General features: G+C 43.0%; 1 protein-coding gene across 1 annotated transcript in view; it reads left to right on the forward strand.

Annotated features, from left to right (window-relative positions):
* The first annotated feature begins 476 nt into the window (after nucleotides 1–476).
* The window catches only part of LOC147706472 (solute carrier family 2, facilitated glucose transporter member 1-like), a 110,133-nt gene continuing 85,540 nt past the window's right edge, over nucleotides 477–25,069 (forward strand). The window contains exon 1 of the mRNA XM_086929086.1: nucleotides 477–612. The gene's annotated coding sequence lies outside the window, so the exon portion shown is untranslated. The remainder of the gene's footprint in view (nucleotides 613–25,069) is intronic.

Here is a 25,069-nt window from a genome sequence, read left to right on the forward strand (position 1 = left end):
AGACAGGAGGGAAGCAAGAGGCCAGGAGGGAAGGGCAGACAGGGAGACGGAGAGCAAGAGAAAACCCAGCGAAGGGAAAGAAAGAGATGGGAGAAAGGGAAATATAGAAAGAAATAAGAGGGGGAAAGTAATAACTCTGGGAGAGGAAGAGATTTAAAGAATCACAGAGTAGGGAAGGTAAGGAAAGAGACATTAAAAGAGAAGGACAGCAAGGAAGAGAAGAAAAAAAGAGAACCAAAGAGAAACAGCGAGTGAAAGAGTCACAAAGAAGGTAAGATCTAGAGAGAGAATCGCACATAGAGGGGAGGAAGGTACATGTAGAGAAGGAAAGGGGGCAGCGACGGCGAGAGGAGGTGAGCCGCCAGACTTGGAGAGAGGAGGACAGAGAGAAGTTAAGGAAAAGAAGGGTGGGGTGCAGAAATTGTGCGCACACTTAAAGAAGAGCAGGGAGAAAGCGGGGGGAGGGAGGCCGCGGGGTGAGAGGAGGACAACACGTATTTGGGAAGCTGCGTCCGAGGAGGGGGCCTGAAAGTGAGCCAAGGCGGACCCCGAGCACCGGCAGGACAGTGGCCTTTCGCTGCGTCTGGAGGCGCCCCCTACGGGCGGGTGGAGGTGAGTCGGACTCCTGTCCCCTTTCTTCTCAAACGTGGCTGGCGGTGCTGGCTGGTGTTTCACCCCATCAACAGGGTCGGATTGGGATCACAATTCGGCCCGGGCACTGACGAAAAAAGTGGCCCACATTCAAGAGGCGTGGCCCATATTTAAGGGGCGTGGCCCACATTCAAGGGGCGTTCCCTTTCATGAAACACCATTTGCACAGACAAGGAATGAAATTGGGAGGATACTGTTCTTGCACATGACACAGGGCCAAGGTGACAATGGCCTACATGCTGAGCAATTTAAAAAAATAGCAAGGCCCCTTTTTGTCACAAAATTATTCCAGCCCTCCAGCACTGGAGCACCTGAAAAGCAGCAAAGCCCCTGCTATTACTAACCTACTCAGCCCTCCCCAAACCTTCAGCTCAGGAGCACATGAACAGAGGTAAGGCCCCTGCAATTAGTAAATTAATCAACCCTCCAGGCCTTGGGAAAATGTCCTGGCAGGGGAGCACAAAACACAGCTTTCTGGGTCATCCAAGGTAGCCAGGGAGCCAGGGGGGAGGCTGAGGTGAAGCTGGTGCATGGGAAGTGCCTTCCCAGTGTGTTCTGGCAGTTTGAGTATTTACCATTTATTGCAGTATTATCCTTGTACCTGTGTATGGTACCCTTTTGTAACTTGCACAAGTCACTTTTCTCTTGTAACACACTGTTTGCTACCTCTCACTTTTGTTTGCTTTAGATACTTGCACAAGTGCCACCATTGCCTACGTAACGTTTGTTCTTGTGCTGGAGTGTCTGCCATTAATTGCAGTATTATACCTCTACTTGTATTTTGTACGTTTTTGTAACCTGCACACATATCTCTTTTTCCTCCTGTAATGTATCGTTTGCTCCTCTTGTATTTTGGTTGCTCACTATTGTCACTTTTGATTCATGTAACTTAACGTTTGCTTTTGTAATTTGTCCACTTATAATTTTCTCCTCATGTATTATTGCTGTTCCTAGTGTGAAGAGCTCTGACACCTTCGGGTAAAGTCCGCGCTATATAAAATCGCATAAATAAATAAATAAAACAAAAAAATTCCAAACATCACCAGGCCCCCACAGCAAGACCCATTCTTCCTCGCCCACTATGCCCTGAATGTGAAGGGCTGTGGGCGAGGTGTTAAGACTAACACCGTTTCTGGGCTGCATGGGCGCCAGGGGGCCGAGGTGCAAATGGCTCAAAGGCCGGAGAAACACCTGTCCCCAGGGAGGCCGATTATTGCAAACATCCCCTGCCCAGCCTCAGCTTGATTGCTTGGCAGGGTAGGGGTGAAGGAGAGCCCACAGCTGACAATCGCTGTCTGGCCGCACAGCGAGGCTGCTTTCATTTTCTCAGTCTCTGTCTCCATGCACTCTGTGGGCCGTTTTTTTTCTCCCCTTTCCTAGTCCACTCTCTGTGGACTGGGACAGGGGAAAAAAAAACGGCCCACAGAGGGCACTGAGGCACCGGCCCTTCGGCCCATTCCCGAATGCCCGCCTTGCCAATCCGCCCCTGCTCATCAGGGTGAGGCGGACTCCATTGCACAAGGAGAGGATTTCTAGTAGCCCCCCAGGGAGTTTGGTGGTCACCTCTGGTGTGGTTTGGTGTTTCGTCCTGGTAAGGGTCATGGTTCTCTCGCAGTGGTGTGCGGTGCTCTTTCCTGATGGTGTTTAATGCTCTCCTCTCTCAGAGTGATGCAAAGTCCACTAAAACAGAAGTAGATTTAAGGTTTTGGTGGTCACTTCTGGTGAAGTTTGCTGTTCTGTCCTGCTGAAGGTCATTGGCCTCTTTGGGTGATGTGTGGTGCTCTCTCTTGTTCGTGTTTGATGCAGCGCAATAACGTAAAATGATGGCCCACTTTCCAGAAATGCAGAGAATCTGATGATTCTCCCATATCTGACAAATATTCATTGGAATAGGGCTGAATAGGGGCCCACTTAAAGGATGAGGGGCCACTGAAGTGTATGGGGCTGCCATCTGGTGTGATGCTCCCCTCTCAAAGTGATGCTGAGTCGATGGCATGCGGAGAGGGTTTCTAGTCACCCTCTGGCGGCAAGGCTGGACTGGCAGTCCTGGGCATCGGGCATTTCCCTCGGAGGCTGGAAAGGTGGGGCCGGTTCTGGTACTGGGTCGTTTTTGGAGAGGTGCAGCAGTTTTGAAAGTAGCCGCTGCTGAGTTCCTTGTATATAGCCAGCAGCTTTCAGGCAACAATAAAAGTGTCAATATAACTCCGGTGACGAATGTACCTGCTGGAGAGAGAGATCACAGTTTTGACTCATCTAGGGTAGATCGGAGGGTTACTATGCCTGCTGCAAAGGACGTGTACCATGCAGATCACAGAACAGTATTTTATGTGCATAGCTTAGTGGGTTACTGCTTTTGTCACAGCGACACTTTTGTTACTGTGCAGTTCATAAATTACAATCACAATCCAGCAAAGTGAGCTGTGAAGTATTTATTTATTTATTATTTATGCGTTTTTATATAGCGCGGGCTTTACCCGAAGGCGTCAGAGCGCTTCACAATAGGAACAGAAAATTACAAGTGAACAAATTACAAAAGCAGACGTTAAGTTACATGAGGTAAAAGTGACAATTGTGAGCAAACAAAATACAAGCGGGAGCAAACAGTGCATTACAGGAGGAAAAAGTGACATGTGTGCAGGTTACAAAGAGCTGCATGACTGGCATGAGGTCCCCGTGTCAATAGAGTTCGACTGGGCGGTAGATCATTCAGTTTTGCCGCATCCCATCTCTGGAATTCTGTGCCAATTGAGCTTAGACAAATGAACATTCTATCACGCTTTAGGAAGGAATTGAAAACTAGACTCTTTCCCAGAGACTAATCCCTAGATGTTTTTCAACTAGTTACACACAGTGTTTTTTGGTAATCCCAGCTCCAGGATACCCGTTGGGTGGCAACCGAGCTATAAAAGTGTCCCTTACATTACATTACGCCCAGGTCAGCTAAGTCATTCCCCTCCGATGCACTACTCTCTGTCAGGCTTCTCTTCTCGGTTCCTTGCATGCTGAATGGTAGGCACAGGTGTCCCCATCGCATCCTCGGCTTGCCCATCTAAGAGACCATAGTGTTTTGCGGCCACATTCCTTCATAATTCTTTTGCGTTGACACGCACTGCTGTGCCCTGGTGAGCACCATTGGCCAGCAAGGAGGGGGAGAAGCTGTCATGAATGAAACGTAGTTTAAGTTGGGTTTGGTGTAGCCCGAAAGGCCCCTGATACCCACCGGCCTATGTGAAACAATTTTGTTTGCCATGTCAGATGAATGACGCTGGTTCAATAAATACTTATTGGAAAACGTCCTCATCGTTTATTCTGTGTATCTCTCAGACACAAAGTGAGCCCGAATGGCTGAGCAACTAGCAGCACTGTTTCCACGATTCTGGGGGATCTGGGTTGTCATGTTCAATAGTTGCCAATAACAATTTTTTGCTTGGTAAGAGGGGCTTCTAGTAAATATTTGGAAAAAGGGGACCCCTATATAATATAGTAGCACTTGCTATACATAGGGAAGAAACAGAGTTAGGAAAGGTCTATAGCAAAGTGACAAACATTGATTAAATAGTACAATTTTGCGTTTTTTTGTAAATAAAAACCTAGACTGAAACAGTATATTAAAGTCCACTTGTGTACAGAAACCAATAAGCAAAATAATTTCTGATAGAGCTTTATTGTTTATTGTTGTTGACTATTTTTCTTTTGTTTTCTACTATTTTTTGTATATATAGTTTTTATAAGTGATTATGTGTTTAAATTTTATATAGTCTTGAATTAAAAAATACAGAAGAGAAAATACAAAATCAATAGACATGAAACATATATACAGTGATGAAGGCAAAGCGGTAGACACCACTACGCGCGTTTCGGCTCTTGAGCCTTCTTCAGGTGACCGTCTGTTGTTAGAGTTTCAAAGAGTCCAGGACTCACAGTTAGGCGTGGCGTGGATATAAAAGGTCAGTCGGTAAAAGCAGCTTCTTAAGATCTTGAGATGTGAAACAATGTAGTCCTTTAACTTGTCATATGATGTTATGACATCAGAGAAAAGGAGGTGGTATAACAGTATAGTGGAGGTAGCTTAGATTCAGATCGTTATTTGTGTTGACATTTGTAGAACCTCCACGAGGATAACTTCCAGTGAATAGATGGTAAAATGATGAGAGCAAAAGTGAAGGAAGCGAGTATTTTATCTCCACAAGATGATAAAATATCCGGAGGCGAGCAATAATGATTTATAATTGTTAGCGCGAATATTTTGTATCCACCTAAAGATAAAGTAGAAAGGATGTCCCAGGAGCGGAAGATACTATGGAGGATGATCTGGTCATAGCATTGCCCGTGAGGTTTGATGAAGATAGTGTCGCTCCTGGTAGAAAAAGACTTGTAGTAGTACTAGATCGCCAAAAGACCGCGGCGATCTAGTACTACTACAAGTCTTTTTCTACCAGGAGCGACACTATCTTCATCAAACCTCACGGGCAATGCTATGACCAGATCATCCTCCATAGTATCTTCCGCTCCTGGGACATCCTTTCTACTTTATCTTTAGGTGGATACAAAATATTTGCGCTAACAATTATAAATCATTATTGCTCGCCTCCGGATATTTTATCATCTTGTGGAGATAAAATACTCGCTTCCTTCACTTTTGCTCTCATCATTTTACCATCTATTCACTGGAAGTTATCCTCGTGGAGGTTCTACAAATGTCAACACAAATAACGATCTGAATCTAAGCTACCTCCACTATACTGTTATACCACCTCCTTTTCTCTGATGTCATAACATCATATGACAAGTTAAAGAACTACATTGTTTCACATCTCAAGATCTTAAGAAGCTGCTTTTACCGACTGACCTTTTATATCCACGCCACGCCTAACTGTGAGTCCTGGACTCTTTGAAACTCTAACAACAGACGGTCACCTGAAGAAGGCTCAAGAGCCGAAACGCGCGTAGTGGTGTCTACCGCTTTGCCTTCATCACTGTATATATGTTTCATGTCTATTGATTTTGTATTTTCTCTTCTGTATTTTTTAATTCAAGACTATATAAAATTTAAACACATAATCACTTATAAAAACTATATATACAAAAAATAGTAGAAAACAAAAGAAAAATAGTCAAGAGGGGCTTCTAGTGGCACTGTGAGCTAGCTGGTAATCAGGCTGACATACTCAGTGGGGGTTTCCGGAATCAGTTTGGACACTAAGCCCGCAGTGTATGTTGTCTAAACGCGCAGATCCCATTTAGCACTATAGGGACTACACAACAGGTCAATATACATAGCGTGCTCTGTTGTACCTATGTTTAACTTCAGTTGACACATTTAATCTACGTAGTTTCCTGCAAGGCCTTAACTTCACGATCCAATGAATTATTCCATTTTGTGCACATGTTCTTCTCAGACTGACGTTCTCCTGGCTTCCTTCTGGAAATATTTCTTCTAATGTGTCTGCTTGATTTATCGTTTGTACACTTTGCAAATCAGCAGTACCGAACCTGGTACTAATTAAGCCCTTGAAAAGCAACTATACAAAATGATTGTTCATTGGTGTTAAAACTGAAGATAGGAGGTTTGCAATCAGACTATGTCAGTGGAAAACATGGATTCAGTTACCTGTTTGGTGTACCGAGCAAATTGTGTAATCTTATGCAAATATTCTTTCACTGCATTTTTTTCCTTAAGAGCCAAATCAGAGGGCACCAGTCCAGTGCTTTAGTCCTAAAAATAATAAATGTAGTTGCCCTAAGTTTTTCTTCGAGGTCCACCTGATTGATTGGCTGCTGCTTCCGAATCTGGAGGTGGTCGAATTCCCAGGCTGCCTAGTAAGCATGGGCGGAAAATCCGTTCCGCTCGCGGATTTTGCGGATTTTCGGGAAATTCGCAATCCGCGAGATTCGCGAATCTCCCGCAAAATCCGCAAATCCGCGAGCAGCGGATTTTGCTCGCACTGCTCGCACTGTTCGCGTGAGTTCGCGCCCCGCGAATAAGTGCAAAATTGCAGAAATACGCTCTTAGCAAAACTGAAAGTAACTACTTACCAGGTTCAAAAGTTCAGGCTCATCATTAGTAGCCATTTCCTGTAGTGCTTCCTGAGGGGCCCCTCCAGAGTTCAGTTGCCAGTTGAAACTATTATGTGACCCTGCTCTGAACCTCAGAATAGTTACACATATGCCACAAAGGTCCTGAATTACAGCTAAGGGAGACAAGCAGGAGCCAGGCTGGAAGTTAAAATCCATTAATCAGCCCCTAATTCATTATTGTCAGTTGGGGCAGGGCAGGTGTTGTAACTAATTTTGCAACAATGAAAGCACTTAGCAAGTGCAAAAGATCACTAATCAGGGCGCACTAAGGAAGCAGGTGCCAGCTAAAAAAATATTCTGTGACACATTAATCAGCCCCAAATTAATTCAGGTCACTTGAGGCAGGGAAGGTGTGCTTTGCTTTGCCGAAAATAATGTACACTGGACAACCAGAGGGTGTGGTGATGAAACAGAGGGTGGCATGGGTGGGCCAGAGGGTGGCATGAGTAGTCAGAGAGTGGCAGTGGTGACAGAGAGTGGCAGTGATGAAGAAGAGTGTCCCAAACAGGCTGGACACGTAGAAACAACAAGTTCGCAAAACTTGCGACCCGACAGGTAAGTTCGCAAATTGCGAAATTGTAAAAACCCTCGCGAACTGGCAGAAACACGGGCGAACACAAAAAAAAAAAATCAGCAAATTCGCGGGAATTCGCGGATTTTGCGGATTGCGAATCCGCAAATCCGCAAAATTCGCGAACGCGAGATCCGCAAAATTCGCCCATGCTTACTGCCTAGTCTTGATTCCATCTTGTGCCTCTTTTTCCACCACACGCGTCCTGTTTTGTTACCTCACTCCTTCAGGTTCTATTCCACCACTGCCTTCTCCCTCTGTCACTGTTTTATTTCCTTCTCTGCTTCCTTTTCTCTCTTTTCTGCCATTCTCCCTTGTTCTAAATCGAGATTTGATGATGAAACATATGTCCGCCTTTGTCCGCCCCCCCTTCCCCAAAAGTACTGGCGCCCACCACCTTTACTTCTGGGCGCACTGGGGAGCAACTTGAGATGCATCAGTACTTAAATGCACTGTGCAGAGCACCTCACTCTCATATTGTTTCATAGCCTATAACCAGGGCCACGGAAATGAAGGGCTCCAGATGTGGAAAAATGAGATTTGCCTCATGTCCCGCATAATCCATCTCAGAACGATTTGTAGATTCTTATAGAATAATTAGTAAAAACACTGCGGGCAGATTTGCAATGAAAGTGCATTCTGCAAGCCATTTGGCTGCGCCGCACTGAGTCACTTTCAAAGCATAGGAATGCGGCATATTTACAACAATACGTTGCATCTCTGTGCTTCCCCCTGTGCTGGCGCACAAACTGCTGCCATGCACCAGCGCAGGCACCCTTGTACCACGGTGCAAGGATGCCTGCGTCGTGGGGAGATTGTTTTTGCGTAGGAAGGGGCACCTTCCTGCACAAAAACAATCACTACAGGTATTTTCCTCTTTCAATGCGCGCTGTAGAATGCAGCACGCATTGAAAGAGGAACAAATGAGGAGAAATGAAAAAATGTCTCCTCCTTGCTCCTCCCTACCCCTCCCCTGGGGAGGCGCAGCATTCACACGCATTTCCAGATTTACGATTCCTCGTAAATTTGGAAATGTGTTTCGTTCCATAGGTGTTGTGTGGGAACATTCACAGCAACATCCATGGAAGGCCCCTTTCATGCAAAGTGCTGCGTGTAAAGGGGCCTTATTTACAAGGACAGGAAAAGCCACGCAGGGAGGCTTTTCCTGTCCTTGTAAATAGGGACCAGTAAGATACGCCACCAGTACGTCACAAAAAGTGACCTACTGGTGGCGCAGGGGGCTTGTAAATCTGCCCCTGCATTTCCAGTGCAACCAGCTCGAGACACGCTGGAAGTGTACAGGTTAACTTCCAGCTGTTGATGACTGCTGTATTCAAATATTTGCCCAGATGCTGCTAAGATCCCACATTGATGGGCATTGGAAAGGCCTTTGTCTACAGCAGCAACAAAAAAACACATTTAAATATAATTCAAACAGGGACAAGGTATGCTTCCTTCCTTTTCATGAAAATGTTTTGCTTCGCTATTTATGGAAATCCATGCTTAAGCTCAGACACTGTTCTCAGGTTCAAGAGGGCACTTAGAGGTTTGAAGAATTACAAACACTCGTTTCAAGGTCTGAATCCTAAAGGGCCTTGTAGTGAGTCATATAGGATACTATGTGATGTGCAACACTCTTGTTGAAGGCTGTTTCTAAATCAAGGAAGTATTTATAGGCGCCCTTATAGAAGGACCACATCATCACCTCACATCAGAAGACAAGGTTGAAACATAACCGAGATTTGAACTTTTTCGGGCTACAAGTGAGTGAATTTTTTTGATAAAACAAAGGAAATGGTAGAAATTTTTAAAGCTATATTTACCTTAAGAGGACATCCCAAAACCATATCATAAAGCCACAAAATGCTTTAAACAAGTTCACTAGTGAACAAAAACGACTTTGTCCTAGAAGTCTATCCGAGAACAATTTAATTCAACTCAAACACCTGTTGCCTTACAATACAGAACCTCTGCAAGCCACTGCTAAATATACATTGAAGTCACCAGAAGACTAATACATTCCATGGTACTTTAAATATGCTAATTTCTAGCATCTCTCTTTTTCATTGGCTGTATCTCCACCAATGCATCTGCGTGTGACGGCTTGGTTAAACCCTCACTCAAACAGTCAGTGGTCTCCCATCTAAACCAAGGAGCATTTGCTCCTCTTTTTGTGGACAGTAAGGTATGGACAAGGTGGTCTTTAGCCACTTCAAGTCATCTTGATTCTCAAAACCCCCTGGATGCAAGCAGGTTTTCGACGGTGGTCTGGAGTGTAGACGACTCTCCTGGATGTAATATTTAATCGCTTCAGACAATGATGGAGGCACTGGGATGGTGGTCCTTCTGGATCTCTCGCCATGTTCCTTAGGGTGGACCATTCTTTACAGATCCCCTAATAGAGCACAGCGGCAGGAGCCTTTGACACTTCCCTTCACTGGATTGTGTTGTTTCTTCAACAACTTAATCAGGATGTCCACTGAGGACAAATTCACTAGAGCAATTCTGAGGCTTCATATGGGGCTCCTTGGGGTCATTCTCTCTGTGGGTGTTTAATTTTTACTTTAAACCCATAGTGGGCTGCTGCAGATGTCATAAGCTATGCTTTGACGCGTGCTTAGGGCCACATATTGGAGGCACTCCCACCTTGCCAAACATGTAGTTGTCCCACCTCATTTAGAGGCTTGGAACTGCCAGGGTTTGATGGTGGAGCGTCAAAAGGCTGCACCGTCAGAAGCTTTCAGCTGGCAGCCCACCTGCAGCAAATCCACACCAAAAGGCCCACCATATTTAGGGACTTCTGATAGTAACATTTCCTACTTATGGCCCATGCCTTAAAGGAAATGGTGGATATTACAAAGGTGTGCAGGAAGAAAACTCAGAGACATCTGCTGTTTGATTCTCAGAAGCAAACCCCTGCTTTAGACTTTCTGCACCACCAACTGGAATGCACATGCTGCTCCTATGCTCGTAAAAAGAGGACTGTGTCTGTGGTGAACTCCAAGCGTCAGTTGGCTGACATCCTGTTACTAATGAAGACAACAGTGGTCCCATGCATAAAGGAATTTAGATCGCAGAATAAATATAGACACATTGGAAGCTATATTAAGTACTGACTTGTCCAGCCGGACAGAGGTCCAATTTTTACTTTAGACAACAAATGTTTTGAAAAGATACCTTCAACAATTCTATAGAGAAGGGCACAAGCCTGTACCCAAACAAGTACAAATTGTCATAGTGAGCAAAGTAGACAGAAAATAGAGCAGAGTTTTTAGGCAAAAGCTGTTGTTTTCTGTAGATATTACAGTAACAGAAATTCCATTAACACCATTACTAGCCATGGGGAACAGCCTGAGGCATCGGCCAGGGAAGCTACTGCAGCCAACTGAAAAGGCTCCTTCCCGACGCAACCAAGCATACTGCTGGCGCGATCTTGGTATTTTCTGCCGAACACGGGGAGATTGATCCCCGTCCAAATCGGAACTTGTTTCCCCATAACAAATTGGAACGTAACACCCGCTGTTCCGAACGTGATCCTAAACTCGCCGTTCTGTACCTGGCCGGCATCAAATGTGCTCAGGCTGTTCCCCATGGCTATCATGGCTTGCAATATTTAGGCATTATTCAGTCCTGATGATGATCCCTGTGATTCTTTAAATGGGATCAAAACGCCTTCGACATTTAAAACACCATATACTGTGAAATGTACAAATTATTATGTTAGGCTAATAATGGTGTTAATGGAATTTCTGTTACTGTAATATCTACAGAAAACAACAGCTTTTGCCTAAAAACTCTGCTCTATTTTCTGTCTACTTTGCTCACTATGACAATTTGTACTTGTTTGGGTACAGGCTTGTGCCCTTCTCTATAGAATTGTTGAAGGTATCTTTTCAAAACATTTGTTGTCTAAAGTAAAAATTGGACCTCTGTCCGGCTGGACAAGTCAGTACTTAATATAGCTTCCAATGTGTCTATATTTATTCTGCGCTCTAAATTCCTTTATGCATGGGACCACTGTCGTCTCCATTAATATGTTCCCCGAGGTCCTGTGCTGACTCGATTGGGTGCCCTTGTTGTTATGTATAATGACATCCTTTTATAGCTCATGAGCCTAAGAGCTGAAGAGGCTCACCGTGCCGAGTCAGTACCACAATCACTGTATTGCCACTGACCGATGATGTGCTCCTTGGGAGACCCAGTCAGTTGAACCCAGGAAAGTCATCAACATGCCTTCACAAAGGGAACTGCTGGAGTTGTTGTGACCAGAAACCAGTAGTCTAGTGGCAACTGGACTTTTGCTGGACCCATCAGGAACTTTGAGGGACATCGACCCCTGTGGCCAAACTTGCGTCACCAATACTATGAACCAAGAAGTACCACCAGGAAGCCCCCGTCAACCGCAACACATCCTCTGCATTCAAAAGCATCTTCAGGATCTTGTATCCTTTGCATCATGACCACTCTATTGATGTCTATGGCGGGTTGGCCATATAGCCTGGAAGTGGACCTGAGACTGCTTTGGTGACAACAAGGCAACTGCTGTACAAATCCTCATTGGACCTTTACTTGCTCCCTGACAGAGTTGGTTGCCTAAAGTGGGCCGGAGTACCCAAACACAATTTTATAAACATTTTACAAAGTTACCAAAGTTCCTTCTAACCGCAGTAGTTACCAATGCTTGTTTACAGTTTGAATGCACTTATATGAAACTATGTTAATTTTTATAGCTAGCACTGGTTAGGCCTCTTTACTACAATTCCTTTTTTCGTATTAACCCACTTACATATCAATTCGCAGAGCCATTGGCCTGGCAGTCAAGATTGACAGCATATAGAATCACTCAAAAAAACAATCTGATTTCCCATTTCATTCACATATAAAATTAAACACAGACAGGAAAACAGAAGGTGTTCTGTCTGTATTTATCTGTGAAAATCAGTAAAACGGAAACAGGGCACCTTATTCATAATAACCAACCTCTCGTGCTTTATTTAGTAAAATGACCCAAGTGGATGGAACTTGGGCTGTCTCCAAGGTGATGGCTTTTTGGTGGTGATGGACACAATCCAACCAAGCTCCATGAATGCACAGATCACTGTTGTATTGTGCTTAGCTTCTTCTGTGTTAGCCTTCTAGATCGTTCATGTGTTCTACCTATGATGCCTTTCTCTGTTCCATGATCTGGCAGTTTGTGCTTTGGCCAGATATGTTGCAGACCTGTTTTCTTCTGTGCTGCAATAAATATACTTATTGCTTACCTCTAACGTGTGAGATTGCTGTCTTCACTTACATCATTTGGCGACTTGGCTGTGGATGCTTCTGGCCATTCTTCAAGTCTTCGAACTTGCAGCGGAAATTGAATTTCACGGAAGTACAGCACTCTGTTTCCTGATAAACCCGGCGTGTCAAGCACTAAAAGAATGTGACGTCTCTTCAGTCCTCTCATCGAGCGGTACGGCGAAAATTTGAAGAAAATTATATTTTTCCATATTTCTTGTAGGAAATGCCGTTGCCCAGATCTCCCGACGTCATTTCTGTGTTGCCGTAGCAACTACTCGCGGTGAGTCAATTGCTTCTTTGTCTCTTAGCAACTGAGTGTCTCCCGCACCCGGCACACAGCATTCTTTGGTATCCTGGCAACCGGTTGGTGTCTCGCGTCTTCAGCGCAAGGGCAAACGTGTGACGTTTGACGCTGACGTGACATCTGACCTTGGCGGCCATCTTTCGGAAAGCGCATCGGCTTTCGATGGTCTGAGAGAGCACTGCGTCTGGATTTCACTTTAAAAGTTGATTTTACTCGGCCATTCATCCGATTAATCTCTCATCGCTCATCCTATTAACAGTAAGCCTGCACTTCTTTAATGTCTCCCACAGGAAAAAAGGGGTGCTGATTCTGGCGAAGTACTTTTAGATGCAGACCAGCTGCAAAATATAATCAAATCAATCGGAGCATTTCATTACTTGTTAGATTCTCCTCAACTGTGACATTTTCATTTATTTTAAATTATTTTACAGAGTACTGTGCTTACATTTGATTGAAAATTTTTGTTGGCATATTTTTTTTTATTGTACCAAATATGGCACAGCCAGTCAATGTTGCTCTTCCTCCTCAATTCCTTAGTGAACCCGGAAACCCATCTACTGCATGGGAAGATTGGATTGCTATGTTCAATAACTATATAGAGGCATTAGATGGGGAGGATTTTTCCCCCAAAAGAAAAAAAGGTCTTCTCATGACAACATTAGGAAAGGAGGGACAGCGCATTTTTAAATATTTGCCACAAGTGTTATCTTCTGATTCATCCTCATCACTAGATTAGTTTAAAGAAGCAGTCACAAGGTTGGAGACAAGATTTGGAAAAGAGGAGAACTTAGTTTTACAGAGATATAAATTCTATAAGAACAAACAACGTGAGGATAAGAGCATCGATGATTTTGTTGCGCGTTTGCGCGAATTATCTGTTAAATGTAACTTTGGGCATATGGCAGATGAACTCATTAGAGATCAGCTTATTGTGCAGGCGAATAATCGCAAAATACAGGAACGTTTATGGGCTGCCAAAAACCCAACTTTGAAAGTGGCGATTGAATTAGCTAAAATAGTCGAGGAAAGTGAAAAGTGCATGAAGGAACTACAGAAAAGTGGGTTAGAGACAAAGGTTGCTGAAATTTCACATAAATTGGCCAATAGTGATGACAGTGACAATGAAGCAGCTGCCATTGCTATTGTAAGAAACAAAGGTTATGTGCTACAAAAGAAAAATGTTCCACACCAACCCTCTAATAAGTCCCACTCCAGAATGTGTTTAAGATGTGGTAGTTATTCACATTCTTCTGAAGCAAAATTTTGCTTTGCGAATAACAAGGAGTGCTTGCGTTGTGGTAAGCTTGGACATTTTGCCAAGATGTGCAAAAACAAGTCTAATTCAAGAGTAACTGTTGTGGATGAGTTTAGTGAGCTAAAGCGTGATGTGAACAAAATTCTTGTTTTGTGTGATTCAGTTTGTTCTTGTCTAGAAAAAAGAGAACGAGTTATAAAGTCTGATTTCATTATTGACGATAAGTCAGTCAGCCTAATGGTAGACACTGGTTCAAAGTGGACCATCATTCCTGTGTCTTTATTAAAGAGTGTGTGGGGTGACAGGCGTCTCCAAGAGTGTGACATCTTTCCCTCTGGGTATCAGGGAGAGAAAATAAATCTCCTTGGTTACTTTGAAGGGAAGATTGTTTTCAAAGACAGATCCTCTTGGGGTAAGGTTTACATTTCTGTCGATGGTCCTGCCATTCTTGGTCGTGCTCATCAGTATGACCTACACATAGTAGTAAATCCAAGGGCTGAAGAACCTGTCATGATTGTAGACAATCTCACTGTTGATGATATTCTTTCCACTTATGTCAATGTTTTCAGAGAACAATTGGGTGAGCTGCAGGGGTACTCGCATCGTATTGTGTTGAAAGAAGGCAGTATTCCTGTTCAACATAAAGCCAGGCGTGTGCCTTTCGCTTTACGTAAGGAAGTAAAATCTGTATTGGAAGAAATGTTACAAGGGGGCATTATAGAACCTGTAGAAGCCTCGCCTTGGATTTCCCCTGTTGTGATTTCTCAGAAACCTGACAAGATTAGGTTCTGTGTGGATTTGCGCTCGTTGAACAAATGTGTAGTGGCTGATGTGTTCCCGTTGCCTAATATTGGGGAATTGATTTCCACTCTCAAAGGTGCCAGATTTTTCAGTAAGTTAGATCTGAAGCATGCTTATCACCAGATTCGTTTAGAGGATGCTTCAAACATCTGACAGCGTTTGTCACTGGAGAGGGGACTTTTCAATTCACTCGTTTACCATTTGGGCTAATTTCAGCTGCAAGTGTTTTCCAGCGTATGGTTACCGAGGTGTTTAAAGGTCTAGACAAGGTAATATACTTTCAGGACGATATCCTGATTTTTGGAGATTCCCTTGAGGAACACAACAATGTCTTACGAAGTGTTTTGTGCAGAGTGGCTGAGGCTGGACTCACTCTGCGTAAAGAGAAATGTGCGTTCTTGGTCAATGAAGTTGAATACTTAGGTTTTTGCTTGTCTGCTGAGGGTATTAAACCAAAGAGAAACTTGTTGGAAGCCATCGAGTTAGCTCCTCCTCCTGCTGACAAGGAGCAGCTAAGATCCTTCATGGGACTGATCGAATTTTATGCTAAGTTTGTTAAGGATTTCTCCACCAAGACGGCTCCTATGAGATGTTTGTTAAAGAAGGGGGCTAGGTTTTTCTGGTCTAGAGAACAATATTCTTGTTTCAAGGCGATCAAACTTGAACTTAAGTCCGCAAATGTTCTTACTACGTTTGATACCTATCGCTCTTCTATATTGATGGTTGATGGAAGTGGAATTGGCCTAGGTGCAGTTCTTCTCCAAAAACACGGTGGGGCGGAGAGAACTATAGCCTTTGCATCCCGGCCTTTGACTGCGTCTGAATTAAATTATTCAGTTATTGAACGCGAAGCCCTTGCGGCAGCTTGGGGTGTAAGCTATTTTAGAACGTATTTGTGGGGTTCTCGATTTGTCCTTCGCACAGATCACAAACCTCTACTCAATGTCTTGGCTCCTGGAGGTACTGGTAAGGGCTCACCTAGGTTGGCCAGATTAGCCTCTCGTCTTCAAGACTATCAATTTGAAGTAGAATTTGTTCATGGCTGGAAGAACGTCCAGGCAGACTGTTTGTCCCGCCTTCCTGTACAGCCTATGGGATCACCAGGTTTCTTAGAAGATGATGCTGCTGTTGCTTGCTTGCAGGACGTTTTATTCTTGGGAGAGGGTTCATTTTCTGCAGAAGAATGGTCTAAGGGCATGGAGGAGGATTCTGTCTTGAAAGCTGTAGTTGATCTTGTTGTCAAAGGGTCAAGAAGAGAGAGTACCGTTGAGCCTTCTGTTAGGCCTTTTCTCAGAATTTTGGATGAGTTATCATTGTCTGGCAAGAATGTTCTAATGAGGGGTGATCGGTTTATTCCTCCTCATTCTTTGAGGAATAAGATTCTTAACTTAGCTCACGAAGGTCATTTAGGGCAGACCCTCACTCAAAGACGTGTGAAGGAAAATTTTTGGTGGCCTCTGATTGACTCTGATGCTGTAGATTGTGTGATTAAGTGTAGTTTTTGTAAAGAAGGGGAGAAACGCCTCAAAATTGTAGGCTCTCGTTCTATTGCGAACATTTCCTTTAAAAATCTACCTTGGCACAGTATTTGCCTTGATTTCATTGGTCCAATGAGTGAATTGCCCACCAATCAGCGTTTTGCTGTTGTGGTAATTGATTGCTTTTCTAAGTGGTTGGCTGTGCATTTCATGAAGGAAATCACTACTGACTCCACTATTGCATTTCTAAAGAGTGTCTTTGTCAATGAAGGCTTTCCCTCAGTGTTGATTACCGACAACGGCACTCAATTGACTTCTGCAAAAATGGCTTCTTTTGTTCGGGAGTGTGGTATAGAACATCATCGTACGTGTCTGTACAATCCCGAAAGTAATGGTTTGTGTGAGAGGGTTAATCGTCTGGTTAAGGGCGTGATTCAAATGTGTGTTGCATCTGGATGTTTCTCGAATGAGCGTGTCCAGGAACTTGTGTGGGCCTATCGCTCTACCCCTCACAAGCATGGAGAAAAATCTCCTTTTGAGCTGATGCGTGGTCGTCCTCCAGTGTCGAGGTTGACTCCCTCTTGGTTGAGACATCCTGACAAATTGTCTTCTTCACCTAACTTGACTTCTTCACCAATTTCAGCTGGTGATCTTGTCAAAGTCAAGCCTGGTCGTTGTTCCAAAGGTCTTACCAAGTTTAGAGGTCCTTTCTCAGTCAAGAAGGCTTTTCCCCATTTTGTGCTACTTGACAACGGTGAGAAATGGAACTACAGGAGGGTGGCTCTTTACCAAAAAGGTGGGAATGTTTCCAGGGGTGGGACTGTTTCTAAAGGGATTTTTGCAAATTTGTGTGATAAGAGCTGCAATGGTTACTTATTATCTTCTCACAATTCTGATGTTTCTTCTCCGTCTCATGTACGGGGGGAGGTGGGTAGTGGTGATGCTTCAACTTCTTTGTGTGGTAATACTTCAACTTCTTCTCCTGACGATGCTCTTGTTGCTGGTTCCTCTGTTCCTGTTCCTGTTCACTTAGCTCCTCTAAGTGTCAATCTGAGGAGTTCTCGCTCCCGTCACCCTCCAGTTTACTTGAATGATTACATTCACTGATGGTTCTTTTGCTCTTTTGTTTCTTCCGTTTCTGTTCTTTTCATTTATTGTCCAAGGGGGGAAGATATGTTGTATTGTGCTTAGCTTCTTCTGTGTTAGCCTTCTAGATCGTTCATGTGGTCTACCTATGATGCCTTTCTCTGTTCCATGATCTGGCAGTTTGTGCTTTGGCCAGATAGGTTGCAGACCTGTATTCTTCTGTGCTGCAATAAATATACTTATTGCTTACCTCTAACGTGGGAGATTGCTGTCTTCACGTACATCAATCACCTTAGTGCAGCACGGTTCTATTGTCAGTATTTTGTTTCTCCAGTTTTAGTCGTACTTGCCTCAAGGGCATTGGAGTGCACTCACATAAGCATCAGATTACATTAGTTCAGATTTTTGTTTTGTTTCAGGCACGTGGAGATTAGGTACTTTGCTCTGAATCAAAGGATGTTGAGGCAGCGCCAGAACTTAAACCTGTTCCTAAGTCTTAAGCCCTGGGCATTACTTCTGCACACAGTTAAAGCGCAGAGAATGCTCTCCGCTTTCAGAAACGCCCATGCATTCGGTGGGTCCACTTAGTTCTCACAGGTATCACTTGATCTTCTGGACTAGAAGGCACGAGCAGCCGTGGAAGAAGTTATTGATGGGCTAGGACAAAAACAGATCGGGTCTGGCCCTTATGTCAGTGTCTGGCGTCATCTAGTGGCGCAAGTCATATTAGCAGCCATGAATAGAAAGCAAAGGATTGATTGAAATTCTGTCAATGGATTTTTCGGCATCACTGAGAAAGCATTTTGCCGCCTGGGAAATGAGGCCCATTTCCTGCCCAACCCCACCCCTCCGCCGATGGCCCTAGGCATGAACCTCACTTAGGAGGTAAGTGAGCACTGCTAATAAGTGGTGCAACTCTGGTAGACAGGTCGAGTCCAACAGGACATACCTATTTCCCTGTCACTCCAACACACGGAAGAAAAACTTTCATTTTAGGTGAATTTGAATTTTGTCACCCCCCCTTTTTTCTCAGTCCCCACTTGACGGATCACACAGACACTTTTCATGCACAATATAGGCAAAAAGGAACTTTTTTGGGGGGAAAGTTTGAGGAGATTCGCCTACGGTGTCAAAGATATTAGCAACAGAAAAAATGAATGTACTATAAAAACGTGGACCTAACTATAATCATCCTGTGGTGACTTATACATTTATATATAATTTCTATAACATCACTTTACCCGTTGGTTCTTTCAGTGAACGTCTTTGTATCTACAGAGCTTTAAGTGGGCCTGTCCGGTACTGAGTACCAGCACTTTTTTATTTTGAGAGGGAGAGTACCTGCACTTCTCAAGAGTGACATAATACTTTTAAATGGAGAGTACCGATACTTTTCAGAAACAAGCAGGTACTCTGGTACAGAGCACCTGCACTTCTATTTTTCCATTTCAAGATCTATCTATCTATCTGTCTGTCTGTCTGTCTGTCTATCTATCTATCTATCTATCTATCTATCTATCTATCTATCTATCATTAATTTATATGTAACATATATAATATATGGTATGCATTATATATATATATAGTTAATATAAAAGTAGCTATATATATATTATATATATTTATATATATATATATATATATTATATATATATATATTTATTTTTTTTTCTCCAAACAATGTGATCCTCAGATCCTGCCCGCTCCACAACTGGTGCTCTGCGTGGGGGCCAAACCATGGCCCAATACCATCAATTTTGAAACCAGGGACGCAGCACTCGAGATTTGGGATTTTAGCTTAATTTAATAAGACTTCTTGCACTCAAACCAGTTTCAGTGCAAGAAGTCTTATTAAATTAAGCTAAAATCCCAAGTCTTGAGTGCCGCGTCCTTGGTTAAAAAAAAAAATATATATATATATATATATATATATACATATATATCCCAACAAAAGAAGTGTCTCCACTCGAAAGAGCCACCACACAAGTGAATTTGGTTTCAGGAGATATATTTTCTGTAGGCTGCTGCGATGACAAGTAAAAACACCTTCCAGCTTAAATTAAAACTAACAAGCCTGACGCGTTTCGTGCAACAGCACTTTGTCAAAGGCAATGTTCCAAAGTTCAGCGCTGCCACAGGTGCAACTCTTTTCTTTAAACGAAATCCCGCCCCAGTGGGCATGGCCGACCGCACGGCCTCCTGGATTCTGTAGTTGCTCTAAGTTTTGCTGCAGTGAGCTGGCGCGCTGTCTCTGCAATAAATCCACAATTCACCCCAAGTGGGTTGCTGCACAGTGTCTCTCTCCTCACCCAGCTCGTAACTGCCATCAGACTCCATCACTTGCCCCTAGTTGTGCATGCAGAGTGGCATACACAGGGACTGCTGCGCAGCAGAGCTCTTTCACGGCCGGAGCAGCCGTAATAATCCCAACAAATATATCTCCTGAAACCAAACTCACTTGTGTGGTGGCTCTTTCGAGTGGAGACACTTCTTTTGTTGGGATATATATATATATATATATCCCATATAAAAACAAAACCCTTTCAGGCATAGAGTGATTCATACTTTATTCAAAAAAGAAGCAGAGAACTCTGGGTACTTCCCAAGTTTAGGTGGAGAGCAGATCCTGTACAGAGCAATCTCAATCAACATCAAAGACACTCGAAATTTGCTCACCTCAAATGTCTGTTTTTCAATCCAAATCTTTAAGTTTAGGATTAGCACAGTGTCATCCATGCCAAGATAGAAAGGTACAACATATTTTGCCGGTCTACAGCAAAGTTTTTAAGCATAGGATTAGCACTGTGTTATCAATGCCGAGCTGTAAAATGATAAAAGCCTTTAATCACTCCAGGCACGGTATTACAGCTTTGAAAAAATACCAACCAAGCCAACTGAAATGAATAAAAGAAACCTCTGACATGTGTTTCGCTATCATTAGAGCGCTTCAGAGAGGTTTAGCTTTGTCCAGACACAAGGGAGCCCCCAGTATAGGTCAAAGCAATACCCTTTCAAGCATAGAGTGACGAATAAATTATGCAAAAAAAGAAGCAGACAACTCTGGGTAGTTCCCAAGTTTAGGTGGAGAGCAGATCCTGTATAGAGCATGCTCAACGCCAGCAACACTCTAGATCTGCTCACCTCAAATGCCTGCTTTTCTAACAAAGTCTTAAGCATAGAATTAGCACAGTGCCATCCTTGGCGAGCTGTAAAATGATGAAAGCCTTTTACTCCACCAAAGCACAGTACTACCGCTTTGAATTGGTAAAATACCAACCAAGCCACATGTGTATATATATATATATATATATATATATATATATATATATATATATATTCACTAAAAAAAACATAGGTTTCAGGCACAATATAGTTAGGAATTAGCATTTAAAAAACCTTAGAAATTCACAGAAAAGACCATAGGTTTCAGGGGCGTTATAGTTAGTTGGACATTTCACTCGTACAAAACCATAGAAATTCCTCCGTTATAGTTAGTTCAGCTAACTATAACTTGCGCGCCCGCAATACACTGCTGATGACGTCACATATTACATCAATCATGACATGGTCAGTGACATCGCCCATGACATCACTGATGACATCTCAAATTACATCACTGATGACATCATCCAGTGAATGTGTGTTTTTCTGAAAATTAAATATGTTTTATATATGTATATCCCAAGGTCGATGGAACAATAAATGGGTATATGTGTTTAAATGGATAATTTGTTTTTGTAAAATTGATTGTATAACGGACTTATTAAGAGTATCTTAGTGAATACATGGGTTAGTGAGTAATGTTTAAATATGTAAATATCTGTATCAGTCTCTCACTTTGTGTATAAGTGACTGCATGGGTTGGTGAGTAGCTACATGAGTGTCTATATAGGTTATTACTTGATTTTTCAAGTATCAGTATGAGTGTCTGAGTGTCTGTATGGTTCAGTGGGGGTTATTAGTTAGTGCATAGATGCATAAATGAGTGTGTCACTGTGTCTATGTGTCGAAGACAGTATGTGTGCAGGACTGTATGGGTGGATGAGTGTGTGTATGGGTGTATTAGTGAGTGAATGACTGTCTCAATAGTGTCTTTATAAGTAACTACATACATTTTAAACTAGTATATGTGAGTATATATATGTGGAGAAGTGTGGCTCAGTGAAGAAGTGTGGCTCACTGGTTAGAAGCGGCAAACCCTGAAGCAGAGGTCGGCCCGGGACCAGGGTTCAATTTTCGACGCGGCAGGGTCTTGGGTCAATGTCCGCGGACTCGATAATTCTTGCCTAGGTGCCTACGCTAACCATGGGTCCCGCTCTGCAACTCTGGGCAATAGCTTGCTTAATCTCCACAATGGCCCTAGCAGCGCCGGGATGCCTGGCTTCACCTTGGGGGTGCCCTCTCTCAGGGAAAGCCAGGACGGGTTCCCCAGCGGTATACAGCACCAGGACGCCACGTAACGAGGTAACAGTGCGCTTTACAAGTATACATACATTACATTACATTACATATTGGTGTATATAAGTGAGTATATGTGAGAGTGAGAGATAGGAAGAGTTCCTGTATGAATAAGTATGTGTTTCTATAAGTGATTGTTTAAAAGACTAAGGGCCCGATGTAGTTTGCCATTTACCGTCCGGATTCGGCCGTTACCAACCGGTAAATGGGTTTTCTTGATGTAGGGGGCCTATTTTACCGATTCAGTAAATTTACCGAATCGGTAAATTTACCGAATCGGTAAAATAGGCCCCCTACATCAAGAAAACCCATTTACCGGTTGGTAACGGCCGATTCGGCCGTTACCAACCGGTAAATGGGTTTTCTTGATGTAGGGGGCCTATTTTACCGAATCTGTAAATTTACCGAATCGGTAAAATACCGAATCGGTATTTTTACCGATTTGGTAATTCTATATATAGGTGGGACTCTTCTGAGTCCCAAAGGCCTGTCAGATTCGGTATTTTACAACCCAATCCAATTGGGTGGTAAAATACAGAATCTAGGTGTGCATGCACATGTGTGCATGCACACCTATGCCATGTGACAGACAGACAAGCCCTTAGGGCATGTCTGTGTGCCACATGGCACACATGCCTGTATTTGGGGTGCTAGAGGGTGTCAAAGTGACACCCCCTACACCCTTGCTGCAATCAGTATTTACCGAATCGGTAAATACCGATTCGGTAATGCCCATTGATTCCTATGGGCTGCAAAGCCCATAGGAATCAATGGGCATTACTGATTCGGTATTTACAGAATCGTTAAATACCGAATCTCAACGATTTGGTATTTACCGAATCTGAAATACCTACATCCCCCCCCCCCTCCATTTTACCACTTCTTAAATACCGAAACGGTATGATTCAGTATTTAAGAAGTGGTAAAATGATTTTACCTACATCAAGCCCTTAGTATGTGTAAGTTTCTGTAGAAGTAAGTGTGGTGGTGTGCGTACATCTGTATATGCAAGTAAATGGATGTTTGATTCTTTATTAGCATGAGTGACTAGGTGTGTGAGTAACTCTATGGATGAGTGACGGTGTGTAACAAGATGTATAGGTGTATGAGTTCATCTGATGAGTGAGTACATGTATGAGTGACTGTATAGGACTGTTGGTGAATGAGTGGATGTGTATGTAGATCTTGGAATTATTGAATAGATTGTTGTAACTGGTATTGGTATGTCCATTGTTTTAAAAATTGTAGTTTCTATTTTTGAATGTGTATATCAAAGGTTATATTAGGGTGAGAGGAGGTCTGCCACTGTATCACAAGGATGATGTCATCAGTGATGTAATTTGAGATGTCATCAGTGATATCATGAGTGATGTCACTGAGGATGTCATGAGTGATGTAATATGTGATGTCATCAGCAGTGCATTGCGGGCGCGCAAGTTATAGTTAGCTGAACTAACTATAACGGGGGAATTTCTATAGTTTTGTACGAGTTAAATGTCCAGCTAACCATAACGCCCCTGAAACTTATGTTTTTTTCAGTGAATTTCTAAGGTTTTTTAAATGCTAATTCCTAACTATATTGTTTCTTAAACCTATGGCTCGTGATCGGGAGGGTGCGCACAGGGTGTGCGGATCCACCCCGGCCATAGATATATATGTGATTTTACTTTTGATTTTCTCAGCAACTACTGAACGGATTTACACCATTTAACAAAAAGGCACAAGTCTGAACCAAGGTCTACCTCTTTGCCAAATTTGGTGTAATTCCGTTCAGCAGTTCGGGCTGTAGCTGCGGCAAAAGGTTCCTATGGGAAATTGCATGGGGAAAACACGTGGCCCGCTTGATGAATCACCCCCAAACATTCAGGATAGGAGCGGACTGGATCGCCCCACAAGTTTTGAACATTTCTCCAAAATTCGTCAACCAGCGCCAAAGTTATTGCAAATAGAATGTGGAAGATTTCCTATTGAAAAAAGGTCCTAACTATAACTACCTACTGGGGTACTCGATGGCTCCATCCTATGCAAATATCTTCATGGGCAAACTAGAGAACAGTATACTTGCTACTTCTAGCATCAAATCACTGGTATGGCTACGATACATTGATGACATATTTATAATATGGAATGCAGGACGTAGAACATTGGAACAATTTACAGCTAATATCAACAATATCCATCCTACCATCAAATTTACCAGCAGCAAAACCAAACAGAAGCATCATCTCCTTTTTCTGGATGTGCTAGTCACCATTCATGAACACAAAATTACAACTGATCTGTACCACAAGCCTACGGATGCTCATTTGTATCTAAACTGGACTTCATGTCACCCACATCACACTAAACTGAGCATCATCTACAGCCAAGCACTCAGAATAAGACGCATCTGCAGCAATGAGGAAACCTGTAAAGACCATCTACAGGAGCTTAGAAGGCGAGGCTATCCTCTGCATATCATACAGCAACAAATTGACAAGTCTTTGCAGTTACCCAGAGAAGCACTTATTTGGAATACCAACACCAGAAACAAAAGTGACAGAACTCCATTTGTAGTTAACTATCATCCATCAGCTCCCAACTACAGAAATAGAATGCAAAAAACATTTCCCTTACTGTCCACTTGTGAAAAATTGCAAAAGGTTTTTCCAAAACCGGCAGTCATTGCTTACCGCCGAGCTCCAAATTTACGATCTCTTATTGGGAGAGCTGAACTCAAGCAAGCTGTAACAAATGCAGGGGTTCATTGCTGTGACTCTAAAAGGTGCATCACGTGTGAATACCCTTTACTAACATCATCAGTTACTAGTTATGTTACCAGAAGGACCTATGCAATAAGGCAGCATCTTACATGTCGCTCAACATGCATTATTTATGTGATTCAGTGCCAACGGCAAAGCTGTAAAAAACAATATGTAGGCCAAACAGTGAATGACCTCCGCACACAATTCAGGAACCACAAATCAGCAATAATTAATAAGAAAATTGACCAGCCTGTAGCCAATCATTTTAACCTTGTGGATCATTCACTATCAGATTTGAAGATTTTCCTCGTGGAACATGTCTCAAAGGAAGAACTGCTGGACTCCAGGGAAAACTTCTGG

Source organism: Lissotriton vulgaris, chromosome 7 (assembly GCF_964263255.1).
Source record: "Lissotriton vulgaris chromosome 7, aLisVul1.2, whole genome shotgun sequence".
NCBI classification, from domain to species: domain Eukaryota; kingdom Metazoa; phylum Chordata; class Amphibia; order Caudata; family Salamandridae; genus Lissotriton; species Lissotriton vulgaris.